The sequence below is a fragment of the Choloepus didactylus genome, chromosome 25, assembly GCF_015220235.1.
Source record: "Choloepus didactylus isolate mChoDid1 chromosome 25, mChoDid1.pri, whole genome shotgun sequence".
In the NCBI taxonomy this organism is placed as follows: domain Eukaryota; kingdom Metazoa; phylum Chordata; class Mammalia; order Pilosa; family Megalonychidae; genus Choloepus; species Choloepus didactylus.
The window spans coordinates 7,912,128-7,929,356 of record NC_051331.1 but is presented as its reverse complement, the minus strand read 5'-3'; the positions used below and the strand labels follow the sequence as shown (position 1 = coordinate 7,929,356).

The window sequence follows — 17,229 nt, the reverse complement described above, 5'->3', positions numbered from 1 at the left end:
CCAAAATGTGGGAGAAGCATAAACACAACCCACTCTTTTAAAAAAGCTAAATAGTTCAAAGTAGAATTTTCCATCTCCCCTTTAACCCATGATAAAAAGTTAGCACTGGGATCAGGATCCCCGATTTGGTTTTTATCCTGACCATTTACAAAGTATTTTCCTACACGACTTGCGTCATTAGGGCTATGGATAATAGTTCATTCACTTTGAAGAGACGTACATCTATTCCTTCCTCTTCTTCTTGCCTTCATGCTCGTGTTTCTTGAGACAGATGCTATCTGAGGGTCTTTTAGAGCCACGATGCTGTTTGGCTTCTTCCAAAAACTTGTCCAAACCAAAAGGATCTTCCTCAAACTGAACTGGCCCTTCTCAGCCTCTCTGTCTACGGTCTGACCCAGAAAACTCCTTATCGGGAACAAACCTGTTGGTCTTTATTCTGGCTTCTAGGTTATCACCATACATGCCCTTGTCCAGATTTTTACTGGGCCTATAAATACTCTGGGCTGTATCTTTACCACCTCTCCAGGCATGATCATAAACATTGTAAATTTCATCTTCTCCACCTGCAAAACCACTGTCCATACCCTTGGATTGGTTGAAAAGCCTTTGGTCATACTGAACTTCATTGGCGGTCCAAAGATTGGGCACACCAAAGGCAATTACTTCACTGATATCTTGATTTTCATTTCTCTGCAGTTTTGACCTCTTATCAGGAGCTGCTCTGGAAAGATTCCAGTCACGCTGCCTCTTTTTTCGTGGATCATGTCAGATTTCATCCCTCCCTATCCTCTTTTTCCTCATGGGTTTTGATTCCAGCTCTCCTCTCCCTGGCTTTCTGAGCCATTTCTCTAAGTTTCTCTTCATGTTTCTCCTTTTCTTTTTGAGCCATCTTTCTCTCTACTTGGGCATGCATTTCCACAGCTTCACGACCCTTCTGATCAGCCATGTAGAGGCCTGCAGCCAGTTTGGCAAAATTTTCATTGATGTGAAATGTCTGCAGTCCTCTCCCACAGCAGCCAGACGTTTGTCTAAGGGAATTGAATAACCCTTTGCATTTTTCCAGTTTGAAATACAAGGAGGAATCTTCCATTCTTATTGTTCCTTCACAGCCATCTTTTGGCTAGGAGAATGCATGACAGGTGCCGGAGGAGAAGGTGGTCCCCAGGGAATTTTCTTATTAATCTTGAACCTTGGAGGCTCCATTGGATCTTTCTGCATTTCTACCATCCGAATGACCCTTTGTTTAGCTCCAGAGTTGAAAGCCACTCCTTGTTGAGATGGTGTGTATCAGATATACTGAGCAGGAGCCAGTTTATCAGCAGCTGGAACTGGCATGGCTGCAGCAACCTTCTGCGATACAGATTTTTCTAAGGCTACCCTTGTCTTTTCTGTTATCTCTTTAATAACTTCTTCTTCAGGTCTTTGCAAGTCTGGGTCATCTGCATTCATAACTTCCTTGGGAACCAGGTCAGTGTACTTGCTATAAATGACCTTGTCTTTTGACTGTCCCTGTGGAGCAATTGCTTCATACTTAATCTTTCCTTCAGCATCCACCTGAATGGCCAGTGCATTGGACATTTGTTTCTTTTGTTCCATATCCAGTGGATACTGGCCCACATGGATCTCTGGAAAAGCACCACCATCTCCAAAATCCTCTAATAACCAAGGTATCCAACCTTTCCGGTACCCATATGGGGGAGGTTCTCTTTTGGAGGAGACCAGTGAGGTCTGCTGTGATCTCTGGAATCTTGCCTTTTCTTTAGCCTGAAGCTGGTTCTGAGATAGCTGAGTTGGTGCAGGTAAAAAGCTGGTGAGCGCCATCTTCTTCCCAAGACTTCTTGAATAAAGGAGCATTTGAGTTGAGACCTGGAGAATAAGTAGAAGTTACCTGGTACATGTCTAAGCTATGATTATTATTTCTTTGTGTGATGATCTGAAATTTATTAAACCAGTCCCTACTGATGGGTACATGGGCTGTTTCCAGTAGTCTTCTCTTACATACAATGTTTCAATGTACTTTGTATGTAGCTCGTTTTTAAAAAACATGTCAACGTAGCACCAACAATGAATTAAGTTTGGAGAAGTTGAACTGTTAGATCAAAGGGTAAAGTCATGGGTGGTTTTGATTGACAATTGACCTTTCACAGGGATTGTACCAAATTCCATCCCCACCACAGTGGATGACAGTGCTGGACCCCTCAGCTTTGCCAGTGGAGTACATTATCACACTTCTGGGTTTTTGCCCATGTCCTAAGTGGAATATGGTATTTCATGCAATTTTAATTGCTTTCCCCTTGTGAGTGAAGAGGGGCCCCTTGTTATCTGTTCCAGGGCCATTTGTATTTCTTTGGGCACCTGGGAAAAGTGATTACTAAAGCAAAAGGCAGGACGTGCATAATAGGTTGACTGGTCTATTTTTAAACCCCAGCCACCACTGCCAGTCAACACATTCTGATTATTGTGTGGCTTGATTTTTTGGCATGGAATTGGCATTCTCACCTGTTTAATTTTAATTTTAAGTGCCTGAGGTCTCAGATCAAATGTCACCTTCTCAGAGAACATTTCCCAGACCACATTGTCTGAAGCAATCCTGTTACTATTGTGCATCTCCCTCTGGTGCCACCTGGTTCACTTGTGTATTTTCTTTTTTATTTTAATGCAGTTTTATTGAGATATAGTCACACACCATAAAAGCTATACAAAGTATAAAATCAGTGGCTCACAGTGTCATCATATAGTTGTGCATTCATTGCCACAATCAATTTTAGAACATTTCCATTACTCCAAAATAAAGAAAAAAATAAAAAGAAAAATAAAAAGAACACCCCAAACACCCCACACCCCTTATCCTCCAATATTATTTGTATGTTTTTTTTGTTTTTATTTTATTACACATCTACCCATACACTGGATAAAGGAAGTATTAGTCACAAGGTTTTCACAATCATGCAGTTCCACAATAAAAGCTATAAAGTTATGCAAACAGCATCAAGAAAATAAATCTACTGCATTACAGCTCAACAGATTCAGGTATTACCTTCTAGCTATTCTAATATGCTAGAAACTAAAAAGGAATATCTATATAATGCATAAGAATAACTTCCAGAATGACCTCTTTGACTCTGTTTGAAATCTCTTAGCCACTGAAACTTTATTTTGTTTCATTTCCTTTCCCCTTTTTGGTCAAGAAGGCTTTCTCAATCCCATGATGCCGGGGCCAGCTCATCCCTCGGAGTCATGTCCCACGTTGCCAGGGATACTTATACCCCTGAGAGTCATGTCCCACATAGGAGGGAGGGTTCACTTGTGTATTTTCTATTGCCTTTGCTTGGTTGCCAATATCTGCTCACCCCTAAAGAGAATGCAAACTCTACCAAAGCAAAGGTGAATGAGAATGTAGTCTCATGGAACTTCCAGTTTTAGGCTTGTCAAAATGGCAGCCATCTCTGATTTCCTTTGGACTCATATACTCACACTCAGCATCTTGAGGGAGAAATTTATCCATCCACCCATCCATCTATGCACCCATCCATGCATCCACCCATCATCCACCCATCATCCATCCAGCCAGCCAGCCATCCCCACATCTATTCATCCAAACATCCATTTATCCATCCACCCATCCATGCATCTATCCATCCATCCATCCATCATCCATCCATCATCCCCCCTTCCTTCCATCCACCATCTATTCATCCAACCTTCCATTTATCCATTCACCCATCTAACCATCCACTCATCTATCCATCCTCCCTTTTTCTATTTATTCAATGATACTTTATTTAGCACCTGCTATGTGTCATGGCCCATACTAAGCCTTGCAAAGACAATAACAAACAATTCAGATATGCACCTCATTGGCCAGCAGCTAAGTCTAACAAGTAAGCTGAGTGTCTGAAAGAGAAGGACATGGCTTATCACTGTGGGGGTTGAAGGTAGACCAGTGAGCTCAAAAAGACTCCTTGAATGAAGGAGCATTTGAGTTGAGACCTGGAGAAAAAGTAGAAGTTAGCTGGGGAAGAGAGAGAGGAAGGAAGAATGTTCCTAGATATGGGAAGAGCATTGCAAAGGTCTAAGAAGAGGAGAGAAAATTAATTGTGCATTAAAAGAGTCAAAAGCAGTCCGTGTTGCCTAGCATGTAGAGTGAGAGGGAGATGAGACTTGAGCTGGGGTGGGGACCAAATCAGGCAAGTCCTCTGGGTCACATTAACAGAATTGGAATTGATCCTAAGAGATGATGGAGGCCTGGAATTTGATGGAAACAGTGGAAACATAGAGAAATGGATGGGTTTGAGAGATATTTGAGATGCAGAATCAATACAATTTCACAACTGATAAATGGGATGATGGAGAGAGGGAGTTGTAAAAATTAACTCACATATGTGTAATTTGTAACTGGGTTATCTTAAAAGCTCATGTGCTTTGGTTTGCCCGGTGATTAGAGATAAGTATCACTGAGGACAAAGCTGTGGCCATGATGTTTCTGGTTGGCTTTCTCTCTGTCCATAGGAGCAGACAGCATCTTTGTCCATTTAGGTTGAAACACATGTATTGCTGCTATGTTGCTTTGGCATTCCAGGTGAAGAGTACTGCGAGGACAAACAGACAGAGGCGAGAAACAGCTTGCAGAGGACATGACAGAGATGAGGGCATGTGGGAGTTAGTGGAAATGCTGGATGGATAGCAAGAGCCTGGAAAGAGGGCAGGAAAATTAAGGTTTAGGAGCAGAAGTGGAGAGACCGTCAACTCTCTGCAAAACTTGTTGGCTACACACATCATTATTTGAATGGGTGTATTGGACAGGATGAGTAATGCTAGCTGGTATAACAGATAAACCCTGAAAATAGTGAAAGTTTCCTTCTTGCTCATTCATCAGTCCAATATGTGTGGTTCTCTTGGATGCTTTTCTCCAGTAGTGCTTCTGAATATGGCTGGCTGATGAAGAAAGACAGAGTACATGGGAGACTGAGCTGGAAGATTTTATGTGCCAGGCTTGGAAGTGATTCACCTAAATTCTGCCCATGATCAGTTGGCCAGAATGTAGTCATGGGGCCCCACCCAACTGTAGGAAAAGCTGGGAGATGTGCCCTTTCTCTATGCCCAGGAGGAAAAGGAAATGGGATTTGACAGATATGTAGCACTGTGACTGCCGCAAATGGGGACCAGCAAGAAAGAATGTTGAGCAAACAAAAATCCATCTCCATAATTTACCATAATTTAGCGGGGGTGGGGAGCACACATGAGTTCACTTTTGGTGGTGATGGGTCAGGAATGTTATCTGTGAAGACGCTTAGTGATTTAGAGTTAAAAGCCTTCTTATTTTATTCTGCTGAGATCCCATTTAACATCTAGAACCCACTTTAGAAATATCTTTTTTTGACATACCCACCTTCCCTCCTAACCCCAAGTTCTCTTTACTTTGCCAAAATCCTCAGACTGTGCTTTTATCCAACATACAATTCTCAGGCTATTTTTTTCTTTGAAATGTCTCCTTAAGTCCTTGGTTCTTTCTCCAAAACAATTGGTTATTTTCTTTGCCAGCCCCAGGCAAGAGAGAAAGATAGATATAGCAGTTGTATACTAATTACTAGGCTATTACTCTTATTATTCAGCTGTGGAAGAGCTTTTAGAAAGCCCCAAATATAATTCACCTCACCGACACCTCTCTTTCTTTCTCTTTCCCTTATTTTTATGGCATGTGTGCCTTTCTTTCTTCAACCCTGTCAATGTTGTAATTCAGCTTTTATCTATGTGATCATTTGATTAATATGAAGATAAGGACTATGTCTGAGTTTGTCCTTAATATGTCTCTGGCACAGATAAGGTGCTCAAACATATTTATTAATGAATCGATGCACAGCTGTTAACACCCACGTATTAACCATCCCCTCTTACACTTGTCTTATTCTTGTGATTTACCCCTATGTCATCCAGAAGACTCCCTTACCTCCTCCAGGTCTCTATTCAAAGTCACTACACCTACAGTTTGGTGGTTCCTCAAAAATTTAAACTAGAATTGCTGTACACCCAATAATTCCCCTACCAGGTATATATCCCAAAGAATTCAAAGTAGGGACTTGAACAGCTCCTCGTACACTGGCGTTCATAGCAACACTCACCACCATGGCCGAAAGATGGAAACAACCCAAGTGTCCATTGACTGAGAATTGGATAAACAAAATGCGGTCTATCCATACAATGGGATATTATTCAGCTATAAAAAGGAATGAGGTTCTGATACATGCGACAACATGATTTCAGAGGTGAACCCAGGAACCACTGGTAGGAAGGTAGGGAAATGAGGCAAGGAAAGGAAGGGTCAACTGAACTCCACTGTGGACGAGGGAAGCTTAGGTAGGTAGAAAATGTCACTCAGGTTGTCCCATCCAAGGAGCAAGGAGCTGGTATCCAACCCCCAACTCCTGTCATTCATTGGTTGAGAACTGCTGGATTGGGGGGGGGGGTGATACCTCAGTATTCTGAGACAGTTAAGTTTCAGGTAAACATCTCCTATTACAAGTTTCCCTTAGGTCAGGTTAAGTAACATTTTCATTGAATTTTTTCTTTGCTATCACATTTTTAATTTCTAAGAGTTCAGTTTTTGTTATCTGTGCCCCTTCTTTTTTTTTTATTCAGTTTTATTGAGATATATTCACATACCATACAATCATCCATGGTGTACAATCAACTGTTCACAGTACCATACTATAGTTGTGCATTCAGCACCCCAATCTATTTTTGAACATTTTTCTTACACCAGAAAGAATCAGAATCAGAATCAAAAATGAAAATAAAAAAAGAACACCTAAATCACCCCTCCCATCCCACCCTATTTTTCATTTAGGTTTTATCCCTATTTTTCTATTCATCTATCCATACACTGGATAAAGGGAGTGCGATCCACGGGGTTTTCACAATCACTCTGTCACCCTTTGTAAGCTACATTGTTATACAAGCGTCTTCAGGAGTCCAGACTACTGGGTTGGAGTTTGATAGTTTCAGTTATTTACTTCTAGCTATTCCAATGCATTAAAACCTAAAAAGCGTTATCTATGTTGTGCATAAGAATGCCCACCAGAGTGACCTCTCAACTCCATGTGGAATCTCTCAGCCACTGAAACTTTATTTTGTTTCATTTTGCACCCCCCTTTTGGTCAAGAAGATGTTCTCAATCCCAAGCTGCCAGCTCCAGATTCCTCCCCGGGAGTCATATCCTGCATTGCCAGGGAGATTTACAACCCTGGGAGTCAGGTCCCACGTAGTGGGGAGGGCAATGAGATCACCTGCCAACATGGCTTATTTAGAGAGAGAGGTGTGCCCCCTTCTTTTTTCATAACATCCTGTTCTTGCTTCATAGGTGTGATGTTGCCTCCACAGTTGTGAGTTGCTGGTCTCTGCCTGTAGACTTGGTCTACATCTTTTGCATTTCTGACTTTCCTAAGATTGCCTGTTGACTCTTTCTGAAACTTTTTATTGTAGTAACATATGTACAATCCAAATATCCCATTTTGATCCCTTCCAATAGTACAATTCCATTGTATTAATTACATTCACAATATTGTGTTACCATCATCAATATCCATTACCCCAACTTTCCATCACCCCAAACAGAAACCCTGTACCCATCAGGCAATAATTCCCTTTTCTCCTCCCCACACCAGACCCTAGTAATTTATATCTACCATCTGTCTCTATGGAATTTAGTTCTTCTACCTATTTCACATAAGCGAGGTCATCACGATATTTGTCTCTTTGTGTCTATATATATATATATATATCACTCAATATGATATCTTCAAGATTCATCCATGTTATGAGATGCACCAAAACTTCATTACTTGTTATGGCTGAGTAAGATTTCATTGTGTGAATATACCTCATTATGTTTGTTTACTGGTTGATGGACACTTGGTTTCTTCCTCCTTTCAGCTATCGAGAATAATGCTGCTATGAACACTGGTGTACTAGTATCTGTTTGAGTTCTTGCTTTCAATTCTTTTGGGTATATATGTCAGGTGACTCAACTCTCTGTTCATATTTAAAGATGGAACACTAAAGAGGTGATTGTTCTTTGTGTCCTTTAGGACCACAGGAAATGGGTGACGCATGCAAAATAGAATAATCAGAAGAGGGTTTATTCACAAAGGGATGATTTACAAAGGTGGGAGTGTAGGGTCCCCAAGGACAGTGCAGTAACCAGGACAAGTAGCAGCTGAACTGTTACCACCTGTAGGTCTGATGGGACAAAGGGACGTGGAAACTCGCAGGGCCCAGAGTGAGAACCCTGCATGGACCTGCCCACTGTGAGAGAGACTTTTGCTCAGGGACCTAGCAAGTTAGAGCCAACCCTGCACAGAGGGAGAATTAGTATATACTCAGATCAATGAATAGCTCAGCCTCACTGTCTCCTCCTTCCCCTACCTACTCTCAGGGCTCCTTATTTTCTGTACCCAATCACTAGCTTTAGGAAATGGGAGACCAGAAAAGGTAAGAGCAGGTGGATAAAGTGGATCTGGGGTGGGGGTGTTGGAGACGAGAAAGATATGTGTTTCCATTTATTTAGAATACTCCTTTCTTTACTACCAAGGAATTTGCTTCTAGTTGCAAAGCTTAACCCTAATTCAAACACCAACTTCAGTTTATTATAAAAGTTCTGAGGGTTTTCCAAGAGCATGAAGGCTTTAGAAGCTTATTTGGGAAATCTAGAGGCTCCCACTAGTCATTTTATAATTTAAAATCTGTCCCACTACTTTAAAAAAGTTATTTTTTTTTAATTAGGTAAGTTGTAGATTTGTAGAAAAATCATGCAGAAAATGCACAGCTCCCATATACTGCCTCCCCCTTCCCTCCAGGTTTCCCTATTATTAACACTTTGCATTCATGTGCTTCCTTTGTTACAACTGATGAAACAGCGTTATTACAATTGAACTATTAACTACAGTCCATAGTTTACATTAGGGTTCACTGTTTGTGTAGTGCAGTCCTATGGTTTTTAAAATTTTTACTCTAAAAACAAATGTACAACCTCAAATTTCCCCCTTTTGACCACCTTCTAATATATAATTCAGTGAAGCTAATTACACTTACAGGGTTATAATTCCAGAGGTATAGGTTTTATCTCCCACATTGAGGAGCCCTTATCTAGCTTTTTTCTCACTTCCAATCCTTCTTCATAACCATTATGTTTTTCTTTCTGTTCAGATGATCCGTGGTCATTTACGAGGGTAGACAAAGGGATAATAATGTTAGATGAAATAGATTCTCACGTGACGCGGAGACTTTGCCATTTCCCGTATTTTCCCTGATGCATTTTATTGGCTTTGATAGCTGGAGTAGCTGAGTTTGGGATTTTTCTGGCAACATTCCCAGAGAGCAGGGTTTATCTAAACTACTTAATATACAGCCTTCACAAATAATTATTAATAGATGTTTGCATTTTCGTTCTTTGTGACTACTACAGTGGGGTGATTCTGTAATTCAAGGGGGCAGTGGTGAGTGGGAATTACCATCCTTCCCAACACAGCTCCTGCAGCCTTCCCCATTTCAGCTGATGGTAGCTTTGTCCTTAGACTGCTCGTGTCAAAAACCCTGAGCCGTCCTGAGCCGCCTTCTACTCACTCCCACATGCAATCCATAAGCAATGCCTGTCCACTTTGCTTTCAAAATTTGTCTGGGAATAACCCTCCATAGCTCCCACTTTCTCCAGCCTCCATCATCGTTCACCTAAACCAGTTCACAGAGGGCGCCTGTGAACACATGAGTCAGGGCACATCCCCCCCCTGCTTAGAACCCTCTATGGCTCCCATCTTCCTCCCCATGGCCTAGGAGGCCCTGCACCATCTGCCCCCACCTACCTCTCTGTGCAAAGCAATCACTCTCCAGCCATTCCCTCCACGTTCCTATCCCCTCAGTCTGCAAGGTTCCTTTCCTCACTTCCAAGTCTGTGCTAAATATTACCTTACCAAGGAGGCTTTTCTGACCACCCTCTCTTTACTCCACCCTACCACTGTCCCCTGGGATTTGAGGCCATCTTGCTTTGGGGGGTATCCCCAGTGCCTAGAAAAGCTCTTGGCACACAGCAGGTGTTCAAGAAATATACATAATACGAAGAAATGGATTGGCCATCTCCTCAAATGTATATCTGGGTGGCCTATTTGGGAAGATATCTGTCAAAGGTCCTATAACTGCAGCAATTTCACATCCAACCTAATAATTCTACAGGTGGAACAATACCTAAATAGTTCAAAACACAAAGACACAAAGTTTCCCTTGACCTATTACTTTTAGTAGCACCCAGTTGGAAACATTGTTAGAAGTTCAACAAAAGGGGAATGAGAAAATGTAGCCATTAAAAATGATGGTTACAGGATGATATTAACTGAGAAATTAAAGCAGGAAACCTTCTCTCTTGCAGATAAATCCAGAATATCCCAGAATACTTGGTACTGGAAAAGTCTGCTTAGAAAGAATCCACTGAAAGCAGGGAAAAAACCAGGAATCCAAATTTCATAGGGAATTCTGAGGCACGTGTATGTATGTGGGGATGGGGATGGGGGAGAGTTTCAATCGGAATTTTGTCCTGGAAAATGAAACCGAACTTTTTAAACCTAAATTTATTTTTAGTCATATTTTGCAAAATTTAAGTAATAATTGCAACTATGTTCTGATTTTTAGAATGAACAAAGAATCAATCAAAACTTGATGTTTTGTGTGCATGCATCATTTCCCAGCGAAACTGTATGGTAGGATGATAGGATATCTTTCACTTCATCTTTGACTCTTGGGGTATAATCATAAAAGGGATCATATTTGCAAGCATATTCAATGACTTCATCAGTTTCTCCAGACGGCCTTTTAAATCGTTTGATCATCAGTTTCTCTCCCTCTCTCTCAATTTTTTTATTGTAGTAACATATGAACAACTCAAAATTTCCCATTTTAACCACTTTTAAGTATACAACTCAGTGATATTTATTATATTCAAAATATTGTGCTACCATTGCCACCATCCAATACCCTAACTTTTTTACCATCTCAAGCAGAAATTCTGCATCCAGTAAGCAATCAATCCCCATTCCCCCAGCCCCTGGTAACTGGTAATCTACCATCTGTCTCTATGAAATTTGCTCATTCTCTCTTGAAGTATTCATCACCATTATCCACTTGTTTTCTCCTTTTCAATCGTTAACTGGTCTAACTTTACAAGTTCATCATTTGCCGATGGCATCCTCTGCAATTCAAGTGGTTCTCCAACATCAGTCTCATTGACTACATAAAATTCTGCTGTCTTTTGCAAAGATTTCCAATTTCACTTTGCAATACATTCACATGGTTTTGAACTGTATTGTTTTGAACTGTACTTCAAATAACTACCAACAATCTGAGGTAAACATTGACAAATGTCAGTAAGCATTCACCAGATCAGTTCCAAAGCAGTGCTATGACGGGGAGAGAAGGTTGAGAGAGAGGAAAGGTGAAATTGTCAGCTTATTAGTGAATGTTTTTATCTTAGGTCGACTTTTGCTTCCCTAAACTCAGAACTGTGAGGATATCTGGTTAATAAACCATATAATGAATTCTTAGATGATGAAAATTGTATATAAAATATCTTTGCACTATAATTACATCTGTATGAAAAATATAAACATAGGGGGAGAAAATGAGAGAGGAATACAACAAAATACAGTGTTTGTGGTAGGATTGCAACTTAAAAAATGTTTTAACAAGAAAATTACTTTACTGTTGAAAAAATATTTAAATGCAAATTACAAGAAATTTAAAAAAAGGTCTCAGGCTTACTTGGGAGGGGGAGGTGACCCCTTGGGAATGAAAAATGTGCCCAGGTTGGAGGTCATGCAAATACAAATAGCAACACTCAACATGCCACAGGGATCATCTCATTTAATACTCACCATCACCAATGAAGTAAACATTCTTATTTTCTTGTTTTACAAGTAAACACTAGACCAGAGATGCTGTGCAACTGGCCAAAAGTCACACAGCTCAACCACCATGTTGGAGGCTTTAACATTTCATTGAGCCCAATTAAATCTCTTTCCCTTGATTCTAGTCCCAAAAGGATGACTTGGTTTTTCTCCTGATTTGGAAACTCATAACATCTTGAGACACATCCTTAAGCTAGTGATTCAGGTATGAGAATTAAGTGGTTTCTGTAGGCAAAGGATGCAAGCATTTTCCACCACAAAAGACACATGATGCCAGGAAACGAAATGAAAGAGACACAGAAGACAGACTTCACGTTCTGTCAAGTCAACCCATTATGCAACTTCCGTAGGACATGCTTCCAAGCAGCCTGCATATAAATGTTTCTCTGCACATGTTTCTCTCCATGTGTAATTCTTAGCCGGATATTTTACTACCTCCAGATGAGTGGGGCTGGGAGTCTTTCTGTTACCTTTACTTGTCATGTCTCTGGTAGCATATGTCTTGTGTTCACCTTCTTTGTTTCTGGAGCATCGAACCCTTCCCTGCAAGGCTTCTTCTGGACATGCGATATGATTTCACCTGCACTTGAGAAAGATTATCGTCAGAGCAGCTGGCTGTATTCTCCACTGCCCCGTGCCTGGGGCTGCCACATCTAGGAAAACACCAAATTCTTTTCTGAACCCATGAGATACAGAGTGTCCTCATCTGCACTTGCAGGTGGAGAAACTGAGGCTCAGAGAGATTCTAAGGTGAGCCAAGCTCAGGCGTAGAACACGTCTTAAGCATTGGAGTCGAAGAACAGCAACATTACCTTTTGTTGTCGTTGTTCCTAAGTGAGGAAAGTGTCTCCACGGGGTTGACGGTCTTGCCCCAGATCATAGAGCGCAGCAGGGCAGAGCTTGCAGAGGCCCAGATGTCCAAAAGAAATGTAGCACAGTTCACCTATGTAATTTTAAATTTCCGATAGCCACATCCAAAAAAGGTAAAAAGAAACAGGTGAAGTTAGTTTTAATAGTATATTTTATTTAACCCAATATAACCAAAATGTTATCCTTTCAACATGTAGTAAATAAATTACTCATGAGATATTTCATATTCTTTTTTGCACACCAACCTCTTTGAAATCTAGTATGTATGTATTTCACGCACAAATTGAGTGTATTTTATCATTCAGTTTGAACCAGCTACTTTTAAAATGCCTAATAGCCAAATATAGCTCATGACTGCTTTATATAGCATGGGTCAGATCTTTTGACAAGCAGTTCTGGATTTTTCTATTTTACAGTGAGGCTCGGTTCACACATATATTGGGGTTACCTCTCTTGCACTCAATTTTTCCCTTACAAGCCCTTTCATACTCTTTTCTGAAGAAAGAAGAAAGAAAGAGAGGAGGGAAGAAAGCAGGAAAGAAAGAAAAGGGAGGAAAGAAAGAAAAGGAAGGAAAGGAGGGAAGGAGGAAAGAAAGAAGGAAGGAAGAGAAAGTGAGAGAGCAAGAAAGAAAGAGAAGGAGGGAAGGAGGGAAGAGGAAAGGAAGGGGAAGGAAGGAGGAAGGAAGGAAGAAAGGAAGGAAAGAAGGAAAGGAAAGAAAAAGAAAGGGAAAAGAAGGAAGGGAGGGAGGGAGGAAAGAAGGAAAGAGAGAGAAGGACGGAGGAAGGAGAAAGAAGGAAAGGAAGGAAGGAAGGAAGGAAAGAGAAAGAAAGCAGGAAGGAAGAGGAAGAGAGAGAGAGAGAGAGAGAGAGAGGATGAGTCTTCCTCAGGTTAAAGTTTTAGAAATAGCTAACAGAATCTGTCCAACCCCATTGCCTTAGTTTGGATTCTGCTCCCCACCACCGCCCCTGCAGCAAATTCTGAAGCAAGGATTCAGGTTCTGGTTTACATTGGAGGGAGATCCCGGGACCCACTGGCCGAGGAGCTGGGAGGGGTGACAGGAATCCTCCAGCAAGTTACCACCGTGGGACTTGGTCCCGGTGGGGACCCCTGGGGGGGGTGCAGGAGCACGTCGCTGAGAGCCACCCTGCCTCCGTGGTGAGGGAGCTGGGGGTCCCTGTTCCAACACCCATCAATATCCGGTTGAAGGATGCTCCCAAACGCTCATCTGCTAGCATCCTTCCAGCCTGCAGAATGGATCTTCTGGTGGCCAGAGAAAGTCCCCAGGGGCGGGAGGTGGGATGCCGAGGCTCGGAAGGTGTCTTGAAACACCTGCCTTCTTCTAAAGTGAAAATTCTCTTCCAATCACAAGCCCTCATTAACTTTAAATCAGTCAACCCTGCAGCCGTCTGGAGACCATATGGGACATAAGGTTATTTAGTTGTTGTCATCTCGGTGGCAAAAAAAAGCATGACAGCTATGGAAGGACATCGCAGATGCATGCATATATTTGCACGCACCCTGCAAACATGTGTGTACAATCTCATTCATGTTGTCCCCAAGCTTAACTCTCTTACCACAGTCTCTGTGGCTGTTTTTTCACTTCCCCTCTCTTTTTTTAAGTCAGACACTGGGAAAATAAAAGGAGTAAAGGTCCCTGTTTTCTGGGGGAACACAATGCCACCCCGATTTTAATGAGGCTTTAGGGTCAGGTTCCTTCATTCTGTTCCCTCTCTTTCCTGAATGGGAATTGATTATTTTGGTTTCTAGTTTATCTTTGTTTCTCTTTGAGAATGTAAGTGAGCATTTTTATATTTGCATATATTTCTGCCTCTTTTATAAAAGATCGCTATATGTATTTCTCTGCAATTTTCCCTTTCCACTTATCATGGTATTCGGTTTCTTTGTGGCCTTGGGTGGGTTGAATTATGTACCCCATTTTGGACATGCTTTTGGTTCTTGATCCACATTCTGTTGGGGATGGACCCACTGTAAATAAGATCTCCTCAAGATGTTACTTCGGTTAAGGTGTGGCCCAAATGAATCAGGTTGGGCTTTAATCTGGATTACTGGAATCTTTAATAAGCAGAGTGAAAGTCAGATGGGGAGAGACACCACGGGGAGCAGCCAGAAACCAGAAGTCAGTGGAACCCAGAAGAGAAGCCAGGAGTGGCCACCAAATGCATCGCCATGTGACGGGGGAGAAAAAGGACCACAGTCTTCTGGGAGAAAGAATTGCCTTGCTGACACCTCAATTTTGGACTTCTAGCCTCAAAACCATGAGCCTATAAATTCCCACTGTTTAAGCCAACCTGTTGTATGGTTTTTCTTTTATTGGTGGGGAAACTAAGACCCGTGCTGTTAGACAGATGGCCTGGAACTCAAGAAATGCTAGGGGCCATGATTTGACTTGCAAGAGGAAAAAGCTTTTAGGGGAGTTTCATAAGAAAAAGGTCCAACATGAGTTGACCCCCCCTGGCATCCCCTTTACCTCCCTGCTCTCCTCTCTTCGGCCACACCAGGCACGTCCCCACCATGCCTGGGGCCCCCTCCCCCCAAATATCCATGATTCACTCCCTCCTTTCCTTAGGTCTCTGCTTACCTGTCACCGTCTCAGAGAGATATTTTCAAAATTAGCCCCCCTTTTTCCTCTATGACCCCTTGCCTGCTCCACTTTTCTTACAAAAAACATCTGTCTCTACCTGGCATATGATAAATTTATCCTCATTGATGTGTGTATTTTTCTGATTTCTCTGCCTTAAAACATGAATTTCTCAAGAACAGGAACTTAAGTTTTCCATTCATGGCCATACCCACAGTGCCTCAAATAAAGACTGGTGTATAATAGACGCACAATAAACATTTGTCGAATGCATGAAAAAATGAACAAATGAAGCTGATATTTTTTCTCAAACTTTCCAGATGAACTCATGTGCCTGATTCTGTTTTCTGTTGTCTGTAACTTTTATGTTATGTTACGTTATGTTATGTTACGTTATGTTATGTTATGTTATGTTATGTTATGTTATGCTATGTTATTTTGTTTTTATTAGAGCAGTTGTAGGTTTATAGGAAAAATCAGGCAGAAAGTACAGAGGTCCATACACCTCCGCTCTCACACACAGTTTTCCCTATTTTAACATTTTTCATTAGTGCGTTACCTTTGTTACATTTCATGAAATAATATTATTATAGTTACACTATTAGCTTTAGCCCACTATTTACATTGTTTCCCTCTTTGTGTTATTCAGCTCTATATGTGTGTGTGTGTGTGTGTGTACATGAGGTAACTCATACACAACCTAAAATTTCCCTTTTTATCCCTTTTAGAATATACAATTCAGCGGCATTCATTACATACACAAAGTTGTGCCTCCATTCCCATTATCTATTACCAAAACCTTTCCATAACCCCAGACAGGAACTCCATGCCTATTAAACAAGACCCCCCCCGGTACCCTCCCCACTCAGCCCCTGGAAACCTCTATTCTAGTTTCTGACTTTATGAATATGCAAACTCTGCTAATTTTGTATAAGTGAGACCATACAGTAATTGTTCTTTGTGTCTGGCTTATTGCACTCAACATGATGTCTTCAAGGTTCATCAAAGTTGTTGCATGCATCAGAACTTCATTCCTTTTCATGGGTGAATAATATTCCACGGTGTGTATCTGCCACCGGTAATTTTATCTGCAGGTGTGGTAAGACTTGCTATTCTCTGAGTTCTGGGGACCTAGCTCAGTTCTCACTCAAGCAACAGCCAAGAGTGGAATTTCCATAAGCAGGTGTAGCTCATCTGATTGAATTTCTTAGTAACTTCTCAGGATACACAGGAATATATAAGTAAGCATTTAATTAAGCTTCTGCCTTGACAGAGAGGTTAGTTGCCGAATATAATTTGTAATTGCCTGAGACTATAGTAAGCTGAATACCTCTGTATCCATAATTAAGTGTGAGATTCTTGTTGCAAATGTGAATCAAGAAGGTTTTGAGTACTTCATATAAAAAGAAATTTTTCTTTCTTTGGGAAAAGTTCAAAAGTATACAAAAGAAGAGAGAATTGAATGATCACCTGTCGTAATCTCATTCTCAATAATTATCAAGTCATGCCTCATCGTGTATTTTTATAGCTGAAGCCACTCCCTAAGTTATGTTAAGGCAAATCTCAGACTCCATGTGATTTCTAAAAGCTAAGGACCCGTTTTGAAAACCACATAGCTTATCACATTTGTGGAACTAGGGAGAGACATTTTTCAGTCCTTATCCTTCTTGGCTTTTTTGTTTGTTTGTTTGTTTTTTACTTTATCAAAAAACTTAAAAAGAAACCATTTCAAATGAAACAAAACAAAGGAATAAGAGAAACAAATAACCTAAAACAACTAATTGCTTCCAACATGTTCCTACCATACCCCAAGA

General features: G+C 41.0%; 1 protein-coding gene and 1 pseudogene across 10 annotated transcripts in view; one reads left to right on the top strand and one right to left on the bottom strand.

Moving 5' to 3' along the window:
- The window catches only part of CACNA1A (calcium voltage-gated channel subunit alpha1 A), a 322,216-nt gene that overhangs the window by 58,878 nt on the left and 246,109 nt on the right, over window positions 1–17,229 (top strand). The gene's annotated exons all lie outside the window — the stretch shown is intronic.
- Window positions 223–1,821, bottom strand: LOC119520326 (annotated as a pseudogene).